The 15377-nt window shown below is 38.9% G+C and overlaps 1 pseudogene; it reads right to left on the bottom strand.

Moving 5' to 3' along the window:
- Window positions 1-218: 218 nt before the first annotated feature.
- LOC149497780 (terpene synthase 10-like) lies at window positions 219-8380 on the bottom strand (annotated as a pseudogene).
- Between the last annotated feature and the right edge of the window lie 6997 nt (window positions 8381-15377).

Genomic DNA, 15377 nt, shown 5'->3' with positions numbered 1-15377 from the left:
GATTCGAGTTGTAAATATATGGATTTCAAAATCTTTTACATCTCATATATAGATTGTTATGTCCTCGGTTGGTGTTGCTAAATATAATATTTGATCATCAAATATTTTTTAAAATCAGTAAAATGACTTTGTCGAAATAAATATGTAATTTTATTTAGTTTATTGTGACAATTAAAATTCATGAACTCAAATAAGAAATAGCATGAAATTCCTTTCAATTACTAACCAAACAAACTTAGGATCTCCATTAATATATATCTGTACTTTTATATCATTTTTATCAATATGCAGAAGGGGTTATGGAAAAGGTGGAAAATTTTGAATGCAAGGAATAGGTGCAACAAGTAAAGAAAAAACACGATCCTTGGTCTCTTGATCCGCTTTATTCCCATGCCCATCTCCATGTTGATACATGCACTGTGCCATCCTAGCTGGATTAATTGCTATGCCAATAAAAGTTTTTGAAAATAGAGAATCAACTACTCTTTCTTTATTCATCTTTTTCCATATTTCACTGATTAAATCTTGGATATGCTCACGAGCTCTTGCTTCTGAAGCTCCAGTTTCATGTATGTAATATTGGATTGATTTCAGAACATCACCTCTTTTTAATTCATCCTGATAAATAATGAAAAGAGAATGAAGATAATTATAAGAATTCAAAGGAAGAACGTAAGAAGAAGAAATAAAAGAAGAAGATTTGAGTAGACTAGCTAGCTTCCATACCGAGGATGTTCCAAGATCATTTGCAAGTCTAAAAATCATGGATGACCAGCGAATTATGTTGGGATATTCGTTCAACGCTTTCAAGGCATCAGTTGTTATCGGAGATTTTGAAAGAAAATAACCATGAGCTAATGTAACAGGACCTGCTATAGAAATCCATGCATTATCGATGTATTCTTGTAGTGTTGGTGTATATCCATTGTAATACCATTTGGCCTCCAATAAGTAAGACTTGCATAAATCTGCCCACTGTAGAATTTACACCAAGTAAGATTTGGAGTTATTGAATCAGCCTAATATCCTTTTTTTTCTTGTTTCATTCCTTTTTTTTTCAATTTGGGACTCAAATCAGCCTGATTTTACAAAGTCAAATTTTAAAAGAATCCAATTCAAAAGACAAATTGTTCTGTTATATCTTATGTTTAGAAATAAGATAACATATATAAAATAAATTACGTGATTTTAAATTAGAGGCCACAAGAATTAGACTTAATTAGATTAGGCTTATAAAAAAATTACAAAATTACAATTTATTTTTGAAACAAAATTACATATTATTATAATTTATATCCTAGTCTCTTAAAGTTTTAATATTATTGGTTTATTTAAATAGATAAAGATAATAAAGAAAATAAAATAAATTAGTTTACTGTAAATAGTAATGTCATTAACCAACCCCCAACCTTTCGACAGCATCAGTGAACAACTCCAGTTCATCCAAGGTGCCATACACGTCATAGACATCATCAATTGTTGTGAATAGAGCGTTAACCTTTGTCAACATTCTCCTGCAATATCCAAACTGTGGCTCGAAAATCTTCCCCACAGTCCAAAAGAAGCTCTCCACTAATCTGTCTCTTGCAAAACTCAACTTTTCTCCCAAACCTGTGTTCTTCCACCAACTTTACATGGTGGCAACAAAAAATGTTGGTGGTGGTGTGTCCACTCAAGTGGGACCCACACAATTATGAAAAGAAAAAAAAAAAATCAAAGGTTGGCAACCAACCATTGAATGGTTGGCATGCCAGTTGAAAATAATGAAGAGCCGTGCATGAGCAATGCACGGCTCTCTCAAATCTTTGCCTATAAATAGAGGCTTCTTTAGAAAATAGTGAAGATTATTAGGGTGTTTTTGGAAACACGTGTGACTATTTTGTATTACTCTCTTTGTAAACCTACTATTTTTTTTAATAGTGGAAGAAATATTCGGAGTTGATCCCGTGGACGTAGCCCTAAATAGTTGAGGGTGAACCACGTAAATTTCTGTGTGTCCCATTTTAATTTTTCCACTGCCGTAATTATTCTCGTAATTTTATTGCCGGTATCCTAACAAGTGGTATCAGAGCCTGGTTCAGCCGGTCAGATAGCGGTACCGGATCTGTGGATATATTTTGAAAATAAATATACCACGAAGATGAGAAAATTACGACGAGTCCGTTGGTGCAGTCCGCTCGGAAAGACGTTGCAAAATCGACTTAGTGATGAATAGTAAAATAGTAACTCGCAATTGATGGTGAATAGTTACTATTGACTTGCTGAGCCCGTCACTGTTAAGCCCAGCAATATTCACGTATAGTACTATTCACACATACAGGTACTATTCACGTATAGTACTATTCACACATACAGGTACTATTCACGTGTACAGTTACTATTCTCATATACTAGTACTATTCATATATACGGTTACTATTCACTCAAAAGTCATGGAAGCTAGAACAAGCAAAATGATCAGTCTAAATGGCGCAAATTACCATATATGGAGAAATAAAATGAGAGATCTCCTTATGGTAACCAAAATGCATTTGCCCGTGTTTGGTTCAAGCAAACCGGAAGACAAGACTGATGAAGAATGGGCTTTCGAGCATGAACAAGTTTGTGGTTATATTCGACAATTTGTCGATGATAATGTGTACAACCACATATGTAATGAGACTCACGCCAGAACATTATGGGACAAGCTTGAACAGCTATATGCCTCAAAATCCGGCAACAACCAATTATTTTATTTGACGAAGCTGATGAATTTCAAATACCAAGAAGGTACTTTTGTAGCAGATCACTTGAGTGAAATGCAGGCGACTATTCACCAGCTGTCAAATATGGGCATAAAATTTGATGATAAAATCCTCGGCCTTATGGTGCTTGCCTCCTTACCAGAGTCTTGGGAGACTTTGAAGATATCAATAACAAACTCTACACCACATAGTGGAGTTAGCTGGGAATTTGTTAAAAATGCTGTTTTGAATGAAGAAATGAGACGTAAAGCACAGAATCCTTCTTCATCTCAGTCAGACATTTTTTTAGCAGATGCTAAAAGAAATAATCAGCCCAGAGGGAGGAGCCAATCTAGAAGTTCAAATACAAGAGATAAGAGCAGAGGTAGATCAAACAAATTTGCCAATATTGTGTGCCATCATTGTGGGAAGAAGGGGCACATTAAAAGGTATTGCCGGAAGTTCAAAAGTGATCAGGAGAAGATCAAAGGCAAGGCAAAGAAAGAAGAAAGCAGTGATGATGAAGCCAATGTTATTGCTGAGTTCCAACTGTTCATTGAAGACACTATCAATCTTGCAACCCAGGAGACCAGTTGGGTAATTGATAGTGGGGCTACACTTCATGCAACATCCCGGAGAGAGAATTTTTCATCTTACACACCAGAAAATTTGGGTGTGGTCAAGATAGCAGACGGTAAACTGTTGAAAGTCGTCGGTAAGGGAGATATCTGCCTGGAGACAGAAAATGGTTCGAGATTAATTTTAAAAGATGTCGTGCATGTACCAGACATGCATTCAAATTTAATCTCGGTTGGCAGACTTGATGATGAAAATTTCTATAGCACCTTCAGAAATGGGAAGTGGAAGCTCACAAAAGGTTCCATGGTGATAGCAAATGGAAAGAAAGATCCAAAGCTGTACGTGATGCATGCAAAGCTCTCCCGAGATACTTTAAATGTAGCAGAGGATGACAGTACAGTTGAATTGTGGCATAAACGACTAGGCCACATGAGTGAGAAAGGAATGACAACTCTGGTAAAAAACAACATGCTATCTGGATTGGATAAAGTCCATTTAGAGAAATGTTCTGATTGTATGGCAGGAAAGCAGAATAGAGTAGCCTTCAAGATTTCTCAGCCTTCCAGAATGAAGAATGTGTTAGATCTTGTACATTCAGATCTGTGTGGACCATTGACGATGTCATATGGTGGAAATCGATACTTCGTTACATTTATCGATGACCATTCTAGGAAGACCTGGGTATACACTTTGAAGTCCAAAAATCAAGTTTTAGATGCTTTTAAACAATTTCTAAACTTGGTTGAGCGACAGACAGGCAAGAAGCTGAAGTGCATCAGAACAGATAATGGTGGAGAATACACTGGGCCATTTGATGCTTTCTGCAAAGAGCATGGTATTCGACATCAAACAACACCTCCCAAGACGCCGCAATTGAATGGTTTGGCTGAGAGGATGAACAGAACTTTGATGGAGAGAGTCAGATGTTTACTCTCACATGCAAAGTTGTCTAAAAGATTTTGGGGTGAAGCTCTTCTTACAGCAGTTCATCTTATAAATCGTTCACCTTGTGTTCCTCTTCAGTATGATACTCCAGAACGAGTATGGTCAGGAAAGGATGTTTCCTATGATCACTTGCGGGTGTTTGGTTGCAAAGCATTTGTGCATATTCCTAAGGATGAGAGGTCTAAGCTTGATGTCAAGACTCGACAATGTGTATTCATTGGCTATGGTCAAGATCAATTTGGCTATAGATTTTTTGATCCAATCCAGAAAAAGATGATAAGAAGTAGAGATGCTGTATTTGTTGAAAATCAGACTATTGAAGATGTTGAAAAGACTCAGAAGTAAGTTGCCGATAGATCTGAAGATGATTCAACAGATGTGCAAATAGTTCCTCCAGTAACAGAACAAAGACAAGTTGGAGATGAAGAAAATGTTCCACAAGAACAAGAGCCAGAGTTAGAAAATCCAGAAATTCCTCATCAGAATGAACCAGAAGATGATTTTGATGGTGTTCCTGTTCAGCTACCAGCACCAGAAGGTTCTCAAACATTAAGAAGGTCTAGTAGAGTCAGACAACCATCTACTAGATATTCAGCAAATGAATATGTATTGATGACTGACGGGGGAGAACCTGAATGCTTTGAAGAAGCAATGGAAAGTGAACACAAAAGGAACTGGATTGAAGCCATGCAAGATGAAATGAAATCCTTGCATGAGAATAAAACATTTGAGCTGGTAAAGTTGCCCAAAGGCAAGAAAGCTTTGAAGAATAAGTGGGTGTTCAGGATCAAGCAGGAAGAACACAGCTCCCAACCACGATTCAAAGCTAGACTGGTTGTGAAAGGATTCAATCAAAGAAAGGGTATAGATTTTGATGAGATCTTTTCACCAGTTGTGAAAATGACATCCATTCGAACAGTGCTCGGAATGGCCGCCAGTTTTGATATGGAAATCGAGCAAATGGATGTAAAGACTGCCTTCCTACATGGAGATTTGGAAGAAGAAATATACATGGAGCAGCCAGAGGGTTTCATAAAAAAGGGGAAAGAAGATTGTGTTTGTAAACTGAAGAAGAGCCTGTATGGCTTGAAGCAGGCACCAAGACAGTGGTACAAGAAGTTTGAGTCTGTTATGGGGGAGCAAGGTTACAAAAAGACTACTTCAGATCACTGTGTCTTCGTAAAGAAATTCTCTGATGATGACTACATTATTCTCTTGCTCTATGTAGATGATATGTTGATTGTTGGTCAGAATTCTGTTAGAATTAATAGCTTGAAGAAACAGCTAAGTAAGTCTTTTGCTATGAAAGACTTGGGACCAGCAAAGCAAATTCTTGGTATGAAGATTACAAGAAATCGAAGAACCAAGAAATTATGGTTGTCACAGGAGAAGTATATTGAGAAGGTACTTCAAAGGTTCAAAATGGAGAATGCTAAAGCGGTTAGTTGTCCTCTTGTTAATCACTTTAAATTAAGCTCAAAACAGTGCCCTTCTACCGATGGGGAGAAGGAAGAGATGGAAAAGATCCCATATGCTTCAGCAGTTGGAAGCTTGATGTATGCCATGGTCTGTACACGGCCAGATATTGCTCACTCAGTCGGAGTAGTGAGTCGGTTTCTTTCAAATCCTGGAAAGGAACATTGGGCTGCAGTGAAATGGATTTTCAGGTATCTTCGAGGTACGACCAAAGTATGTTTATGCTTTGGAGATGAGAAGCCAATATTAGTCGGTTATACTGATGCAGATATGGCTAGGGATGTTGACTCGAGAAAGTCCACATCAGGGTATCTAATCACATTTGCAGGGGGAGCTGTGTCATGGCAATCAAGATTGCAGAAGTGTGTTGCTTTATCAACAACTGAAGCAGAATTCATAGTACTAACAGAAGCATGCAAAGAGTTGCTGTGGATGAAGAAGTTCTTGAATGAACTTGGAATTCATCAAGAACGATATTTGATTTTCTGCGATAGCCAGAGTGCAATTCATCTTAGGAAGAATTCCTCCTTTCATTCAAGATCAAAGCACATTGATGTTAGATATCATTGAATCAGGGATGTACTGGAGATGAAGCAGTTATAGCTTGAGAAGATCCATACAGATGAAAATGGATCAGATATGTTAACGAAGATTCTTCCAAAAGACAAGTTTGAATATTGCCGATTAGCTGCAGGGATGATGAAGAGTATGGCTAACGTCCCCACTTGAGCGTGCAGGGGGAGATTTGTTGGTGGTGGTGTGCCCACTCAAGTGGGACCCACACAGTTATGAAAAGAAAAAAAAAAAATCAAAGGTTGGCAACCAACCATTGAATGGTTGGCATGCCAGTTGAAAATAATGAAGAGCCGTGCATGAGCAATGCACGGCTCTCTCAAATCTTTGCCTATAAATAGAGGCAGGAGCATTCAGCATAGACACCAACAAGTGAGAGCAATAGAGAGTGTTTTGAGTTTTAAGAAAAGGGTTCTTAAAACTACGGGTTTAGAAAATAGTGAAGATTATTAGGGTGTTTTTGGGAAACACGTGTGAGTACCACTATTTTGTATTACTCTCTTTGTAAACCTACTATTTTTTTTAATAGTGGAAGAAATATTCGGAGTTGGTCCCGTGGACGTAACCCTAAATAGTTGAGGGTGAACTACGTAAATTTCTGTGTTTCCCATTTTAATTTTTCCGCTGCCGTAATTATTCTCGTAATTTTATTGCCGGTATCCTAACAAAAAATATATACCGTTATGGACATCGTATGTTTTCAAAAAAAAAAAAATTATAATTTTGTATGAATTTAGGTTTGTTTGATTTCCTTTCTGAAAAAGAATTTGATTATTTCTATTTAGTAAAAATTCTAACTGAATCGAGTTATTCCAACACCCATTAACTTATAAATGGTTGTATTATTATTATTATTATTTTACTTTAATTTTGGTGAATATATTAGAGATAGACATACATTGACACGTATTTTAGATCATCTTGGTGGGTAGCCTGGACGTGATTGAAATCCAATTTAGCAAGCTCTAACAGAATAGGATTCATCCCTTGTTTTCTTTCGTATACATCGATGAACCATCTGGCCTCTAATCTCAGCATCCTCCAATGTAGTGGGAGCTCCAATGCATGACTTATTAGGATGGATAAATATTGGTCTTTGTTTCGTTCAACATACTTGTTCAGGCAATTACTTGCAAACTCTCTTGCAACTTGTAAGACATTCTCCCCTTCCTCCGAAAGATATGATGCCTCATATAACGAAAGAATTCCCTCAATATCCTCACATAAGCTCGTTTTGAAGTTTCCTTTTTCGTCTTGAAAACTATTGAAGATCTCTGCAATTTTACTTTCTCTCATTAATAAAATATTTATATCTAATGTAAGTGCGTGTTTAGTTGTTGATTTAGTTACCTTGAGGTATTCTATACCCATGTTGTCTTAGGAGTCTAAACTTAAGTGCAGTAGCATATAAACACTCTTTTATTTGAGTATTATCAGAATTATGACCATAAATAACCATCAAGATTCTGGTTATTTCATGCTCAAAGTGATAAGCTAATCCAAGCCTTTGCAAGGTATCGATTAGTTCGAGTTGATCCAGAGTGTTCATGGGTTGGTTAAGTATCACCGTCACATCTTCCTTCAGCTTGCTAATTCGTTTTGCGTACATCTCTCCCTGTATCACAAGAATAAATTAAGTTAGAAATATCAAAAAAATCAAATGGATAATGAGCAAGCAAAGAAGAATGAGATGTAGCCTAGTAGAATTAAGAATAATTCAGTATCCTCCAAGAGTTCGAGTTCTTGAATTCAAGCTTCAATCGGAACTGTATCGATATGTGAGTTCGAGACCCTGGCTAAAATTCAAGGAAAAAGAAAAAACAGACAAAGAACAGTAAATATACCTTAAATTCACTAGTGAGTGATTGCAAAAAATTATAATCCCAAATGGGAGGTTGGTAATTTGCAGATCATCTGACAAGATTTTGATTGGCAATATTTGGAGCTACAACACATCTAACTGGGATACAAAGATTTTCATTATTTGGTAATTGGAGAAGCATGAGAGTTCTACTACGTGTAGTTTGTGACAGTTTGGCAATGGAAGGGCAATTAGGAAATGCAGCAAGTAAGCGAAGGGCCATCTGGAGAATCGATACGAATGATTGTCGAGTTGGGTGGATTTAACTCTTTTTTACAGAATAATTCTACCTGACATCAACATTGTTGTGGGGTCCCTCCAACATGTGGGACCCACATACATTTGAAAAGAAAAAAAAAAAGAGAAAAATCAAGAAAAAAAAAGGCACGTTTTTATTGTTCAAAGGAGGCAACAAAACTAAAAATGAATACGCATTCTTTTTTCAACAAAAGTTGGTGGATGCGTTGATTAAAGCGCATCCCCTTCTCCTATATAAGGAGAAGGATTTTCCTTAAATGGATATACAAAAACAAAAACATAAAACAAAGATTATAATTTTAGGAAACCTATTTTAGAAAAGGGTTAAAAACACTTAGAGTGCTGCTATTTTTGTAATCTCTTTTGTACCTACTATTTTTAGTAGAAAAATTATTCGGAGTTTTTGTCCCGTGAACGTAGCTCATAACAGTTGAAGGGTGAACCACGTAAATCTCGGTGTTCTTATTTTTCATCTGACATTTACGATAATTATTTAATTTTTACCGTGGTTATTATTTCTGGTGGATTCAATCGTCAATATCCAATACGAAATTATTAGAGGTATATGTGGTAATAGTAATTTTATTTTACTTTTACTACCGGTATTTTTTCCGCAGGCCCCACTCGGAATCAATTATAATCCCAACAACTGGTATCAGAGCCTTTGGTTGGTAAATTCTGTCAATTTTCTACAAAGTTATTATTCACGTGAATAGTGAATTTCGTGAATAGTAAAATTTTGTCAGATTCAGAGTTTGACATGGCTAACGACGGGGCAATGATCAAATTGACGGATTCGAATTATTCAATGTGGAAATCCAGAATGGAGGACTACCTCAATTGTAAAAATCTGTACGATCCAATTGAAGGTGACAATGCAAAGCCAAAAGAAATGAAAGAAAGGCAGTGGGAGAAATTAAAAAAGCAGACATTGGGTTCAATATGCCAATGGATAGATGCTAGCATGTACAACCATGTGAGAAATAAAAAAGATCCCCAAGTTCTCTGGAAGAAATTAGAGAATATGTACGAGGCTACGAATGCTCAAGAAAAGTCTTCATGATGCGTAAAGTCATGAACTTGAAGCTGTCAGAGGGACGATCAATTACACAACACCTGAACGATTTTGAAGGACTCGTAACTGAGTTAGTAGTTAGCGGTATGTCCTTAGAAGACGAGATGCAAGCATGCTTATTGTTGGGATCTCTACCGGATAGCTGGGATACTCTTGTGGTATCATTGAGTAACTCAGCTCCAAATGGTGTGGTAACGATGTCTATGGTAAAGAATAAACTACTTAATGAAGAACTACGAAGAAGAGATGTTGCCAGTACTAGTTCACAAGCCTTTGTCATAGAGAATAGGGGTCGGAGCAAGAGTAGAGGTCCAAGACATGTAAAGTCAGGTGGTAGATCCAAGTCCAAAGAGATGAGAAAATGTTACCATTGCGATAAGGAGGGTCATCTCAAAAGAAATTGTCGTTTACTCAAATAGGATAATGCAGACCGAAGACAAGAGAATGACAGAAATACATCTGCTACAGTCTCAGGAGAAGATGGTGAGGTGGCTTTAGTCACTCATGATGCAGATTGCTGTAATGTTGGAGATGCAGATACCGAGTAAATAGTAGACTCCGGTGCTTCATACCACTGTGTTCCAAAAAGGGAATACTTTTCCACTTATAAAGCAGGAGATTCTAGCACTATTAGAATGGGAAATAATAGTGTCTCTCAAGTGGTGGGAATCGGTTATATCTGCATAAAGACAAGTGTCGGGTGCACATTAACACTTAAAAATGTGAAACATATTCTCGATCTTCGGTTGAACCTGTTGTCTGTGAGTGTAATGGACAAGGAAGGCTATCACCATCATACAGGTGGCGGTAATTGGAAACTCACCAAAGGGTCCTTGGTGGTGGCGAGAGGAAAATTATGTTGCTCGCTGTATAAGACGCACGCAATAATATATGCGGGTCAACTAAATACAGTTGCAGATGATGCCTCACCAAATTTATGGCATAGGCGGCTGGCGCACGTTAGTGAGAAAGGGTTGAATATATTGGCTAAGAAGTCTCTCATACCATTAGCCAAAGGTAAAATAAACCCTTGTGATTATTGTTTATTTGGGAAGCAACATCGGGTCTTATTTTTGAAAAGCTCTAGACGGAGAGACAATGTCATGGCCCTTGACATGGCTGAAAATTGTCCGCTTTGGGCCCTTCCGTACGAGGTCACCCTCACAGTTTTGTTCTTGGGGGAAATGGGAAACTTCCCAGGAGGTCACCCATCCTAGGATTTCCGTTAAGCGAGCACGCTTAACCCTGGAGTTCTTCCAACTCTCCAGCCATTTCACCACCAAAACGCGTCCAACCATTCAAGGCACCACCCCTCTTATGTATAGGACCACCCCCTCGTACTTAACTGATGTGGGATTTGCCTAAGGTGTGCTGGCCTTGCCACATACACCCCCCCTTGGGGACTCAGCGTCCTCGCTGAGGTTTGCCCCACCACCGGCCAGAGGAACGAGGGTCGGCTCTGATACCAATTGTCATAGCCCTCCCCTTGGTAAGTATTGTCCGCTTTGGGGCATTACGTATCGCCGTCCCCCTCACGGTTTTGTCCCATATCGGTTAAGTACGAGGGGGCGGTCCTATACATAAGAGGGGTGGTTCCTCAACTTGGTAGGCGCCTTTTGGGTGGGTTGCAAAGCCTGCCTGAGGGGACAAAACCGTGAGGGGGACGGCGATACGTAACGCCCCAAAGCGGACAATACTTACCAAGGGGAGGGCTATGACAGACAACAAGTTGGAGTTGGTACACTCTGATGTATGTGGTCCCATGGAGGTAGAATCACTTGGAGGAAGTAGGTATTTTCTTACCTTCATTGATGATTTCTCATGAAAAACATGGATATATTTGTTGCGCACAAAAGACCAAGTATTCAAGCACTTTCAGCAATTCCATGCTATGGTGGAAAGGGAAATTGGAGTGGCATTAAAGTGTTTATGCACGGATAATGGTGGTAAATATATCTCTAAGGAGTTTAGAGATTATTGTAGTCAGTACGGTATCAGGCATGAAAAGACAGTTCCTGGTACGCCTCAACACAACGGTGTTGCTGAACGAATGAATCGCACAATTATTGAGAGAGTTAGATCCATGCTCAAAATGGCCAACTTACCTAAGCCATTTTGGGGAGAAGCTGTCAACACTGTTGTCTACCTAATCAACCGACCACCTTCAGCACCATTGGATTTTGATATCCCGGAGAAGGTCTAGACAGGTAGAAATATTGCATACTCTCACCTGAGGGTATTTGGATGCAAGGCATTTATGCATGTTCCGAAGGAACAGAGATCAAAGCTTGATGACAAGTCAGTTCCTTGCACTTTTGTTGGTTATAAAGATGAAGAGTTTGGCTATAGGTTATGGGACCCAGTGAAAAAGAAAGTTGTCCGGAGCCGAGACGTAGTATTCCACGAGAATGAGATCTTGGCAAATACAACTTGTGAAGAATCCACAAGTGATGGTGTTGTTGATATTACACCAGGAAGCATTCCTACAGATGATGCCACAGGAGGAGGAATGCCAAAATCAGAATAAGAAGAAGAAGAAGAGCTAGTCGTAGGGGATCAAGAAACAATTGCAGATGATAACAGTGATGCAGAGAGTGTTGAGTAGGGGGAGCCAGAGAACCCCATTCCACCAGAAGGAGTTGAACCTCAGTTAAGAAGGTCAACTAGAGAACGCCAACCATCTACAAGGTACCCTAGTTCTGATTACATTTTGATTACTGATGAGGGGGAGCTAGAGAGCTTCCATGATGTGCAATCTTGCAAAGACAAAAATTGCTGGACAAAGGCCATGCAAGAAGAGATGAATTCTTTGAAAAAGAATGACACGTATGAGCTAGTGAAACTTCCAAAAGGGAAGAGAACACTCAAGAACAAATGGGTGTACAAACTGAAGAAAGATGATGGCAACCTAGTGAGATACAAAGCTCGATTGGTCGTCAAAGGCTTTACTCAAAAGAAAGGTATTGACTTTGATGAGATTTTTTCACCAGTTGTGAAAATGAGTTCTATTCGAGTTGTGCTAGGTCTTGTAGCCAGTTTGAATCTTGAGTTAGAGCAGCTTGATGTAAAAACTGCATTCTTGCATGGGGATCTAGATGAAGAAATCTATATGGAACAACCAGAAGGTTTCAAGGTCAATGGAAAAGAGGACATGGTTTGTCGCTTGAAGAAGAGCTTGTACGGGTTGAAACAAGCACCGCGACAATGGTATAAAAAGTTTGATTCTTTCATGGTGAATCAAGGCTACAAAAGGACAGATGCAGATCCTTGTTGTGATATTTTCTCTATTTACTCGATAATGATAATGATTTTAAAGTGATATTGTAATAAGACCTAAAATTGGAAACTCACCAAAGGGTCCTTGGTGGTGGCAAGAGGAAAATTATGTTGCTCGCTGTATAAGACGCACGCAATAATATGTGCGGGGCAACTAAATACAGTTGCAGATGATGCTTCACTAAATTTATGGCATAGGCGGCTGGCGCACGTTAGTGAGAAAGGGTTGAATATGTTGGCTAAGAAGTCCCTCATACCATTAGCCAAAGGTAAAATAAATCCTTGTGATTATTGTTTATTTAGGAAGCAACATCGGGTCTTATTTTTGAAAAGCTTTAGACAGAAAGACAACAAGTTGGAGTTGGTACACTCTGATGTATGTGGTCCGATGGAGGTAGAATCACTTGGACGAAGTAGGTATTTTCTTACCTTCATTGATGATTTCTCACGAAAAACATGGATATATTTGTTGCGCACAAAAGACCAAGTATTCAAGCACTTTCAGCAATTCCATGCTATGGTGGAAAGGGAAACTGGAGTGGCATTGAAGTGTTTATGCACGGATAATGGTGGTGAATATATCTCTAAGGAGTTTAGAGATTATTGTAGTCAGCACGGTATCAGGCATGAAAAGACAGTTCCTGGTACGCCTCAACACAACGGCGTTGCTGAACGAATGAATCGCACCATTATTGACAGAGTTAGATCCATGCTCAAAATGGCCAACTTACCTAAGCCATTTTGGGGAGAAGCAGTCAATACTGCTGTCTACCTAATCAACCGACTACCTTCAGCACCATTAGATTTTGATATCCCAGAGAAGGTCTGGACAGGTAGAAATATTTCATACTCTCACCTGAGGGTATTTGGATGCAAGGCATTTATGCATGTTCCGAAGGAACAAAGATCAAAGCTTGATGACAAGTCAGTTCCTTGCACTTTTCTTGGTTATGAAGATGAAGAGTTTGGCTATAGGTTGTGGGACCCAGTGAAAAAGAAAGTTGTCCAGAGCCGAGACGTAGTATTCCACGAGAATGAGATCTTGGCAGATACAACTTGTGAAGAATCCACATGTGATGGTGTTGTTGATATTACACCAGGATGCATTCCTATAGATGATGCCAAAGGAGGAGGAATGCCTGAATCAGAACAACAAGAAGAAGAAGAGCCAGTCGTAGGGGACCAAGAAACAATTGTAGATGATAACAGTGATGCAGAGAGTGTTGAGCAGGGGGAGCCAGAGAACCCCATTCCACCAGAAGGAGTTGAACCTCAGTTAAGAAGGTCAACCAGAGAACGCCAACCATCTACAAGGTACCCTAGTTCTGATTACATTTTGATTACTGATGAGGGGGAGCCAGAGAACTTCCATGATGTGCAATCTTGCAAAGACAAAAATTGCTGGACAAAGGCCATACAAGAAGAGATGAATTCTTTGAAAAAGAATGATACGTATGAGCTAGTGAAACTTCCAAAAGGGAAGAGAACACTCAAGAACAAATGGGTGTCCAAACTGAAGAAAGATGATGGCAACCTAGTGAGATACAAAGCTCGATTGGTCGTCAAAGGCTTTACTCAAAAGAAAGGTATTGACTCTGATGAGATTTTTTCACCAGTTGTGAAAATGAGTTCTATTCGAGTTGTGCTAGGTCTTGTAGCCAGTTTGAATCTTGAGTTAGAGCAGCTTGATGTAAAGACTGCATTCTTGCATGGGGATCTAGATGAAGAAATCTATATGGAACAACCAGAAGGTTTCAAGGTCAAGGGAAAAGAGGACATGGTTTGTCGCTTGAAGAAGAGCTTGTACGGGTTGAAACAAGCACCGCGACAATGGTATAAAAAGTTTGATTCTTTCATGGTGAATCAAGGCTACAAAAGGACAGATGCAGATCCTTGTGTATATGTCCAGAAATTCCCTGATGGTAAATTTATCATCCTTCTCTTATATGTTGATGATATGCTAATCATTGGACCAGATGCACACATGATTAGCAAGTTAAAGAGTGATTTGTCAAAAGTATTTGACATGAAGGATTTGGGATCAGCAAGGCGAATTCTCGGAATGGAGATTACCCGAGACAGAAAGTCCTGCAGGTTATGGTTATCGCAGGAAAAATATATTGAACGAGTTCTAGAAAGGTTCAATATGAAGAATGCTAAGCCAATTAGCACTCCGCCTTCCGCTCACTTCAAGTTGAGTAAGAAATCCTACCCATCAACAGAGAAAGAAAAAGGAGATATGTCAAATGTTCCATATTCTTCAGCAGTCGGAAGTTTGATGTACGCAATGGTGTGTACAAGACCACATATCGCTCATACAGTTGATGTTGTGAGCCAATTTTTGCCAAATCCCTAGAAGACACATTGGGAAGCAGTAAAGTGGATCTTCAGATACCTGAGAGGAACTTCAAAGTTATGTTTAACTTTTGGAGGTGAAAAGTCTGCACTTGTTGGTTACATAGATGCATATATGGCCGGTGATCTTGATGAAAGAAAATCTACATCAGGATACCTATTTACATTCTCAGGGGGAGCTATTTCATGGCAATCAAGATTACAAAAATGTGTTTCAACATCAACAACCGAAGCAGAGTACGTTGTAGCAACGGAA

The sequence above is a fragment of the Jatropha curcas genome, chromosome 3, assembly GCF_041381405.1.
Source record: "Jatropha curcas cultivar XTBG-Jc1 chromosome 3, XTBG_Jcur_1.0, whole genome shotgun sequence".
Classification (NCBI taxonomy): Eukaryota; Viridiplantae; Streptophyta; class Magnoliopsida; order Malpighiales; family Euphorbiaceae; genus Jatropha; species Jatropha curcas.
This window is presented reverse-complemented; position numbering and strand designations above follow the sequence as displayed.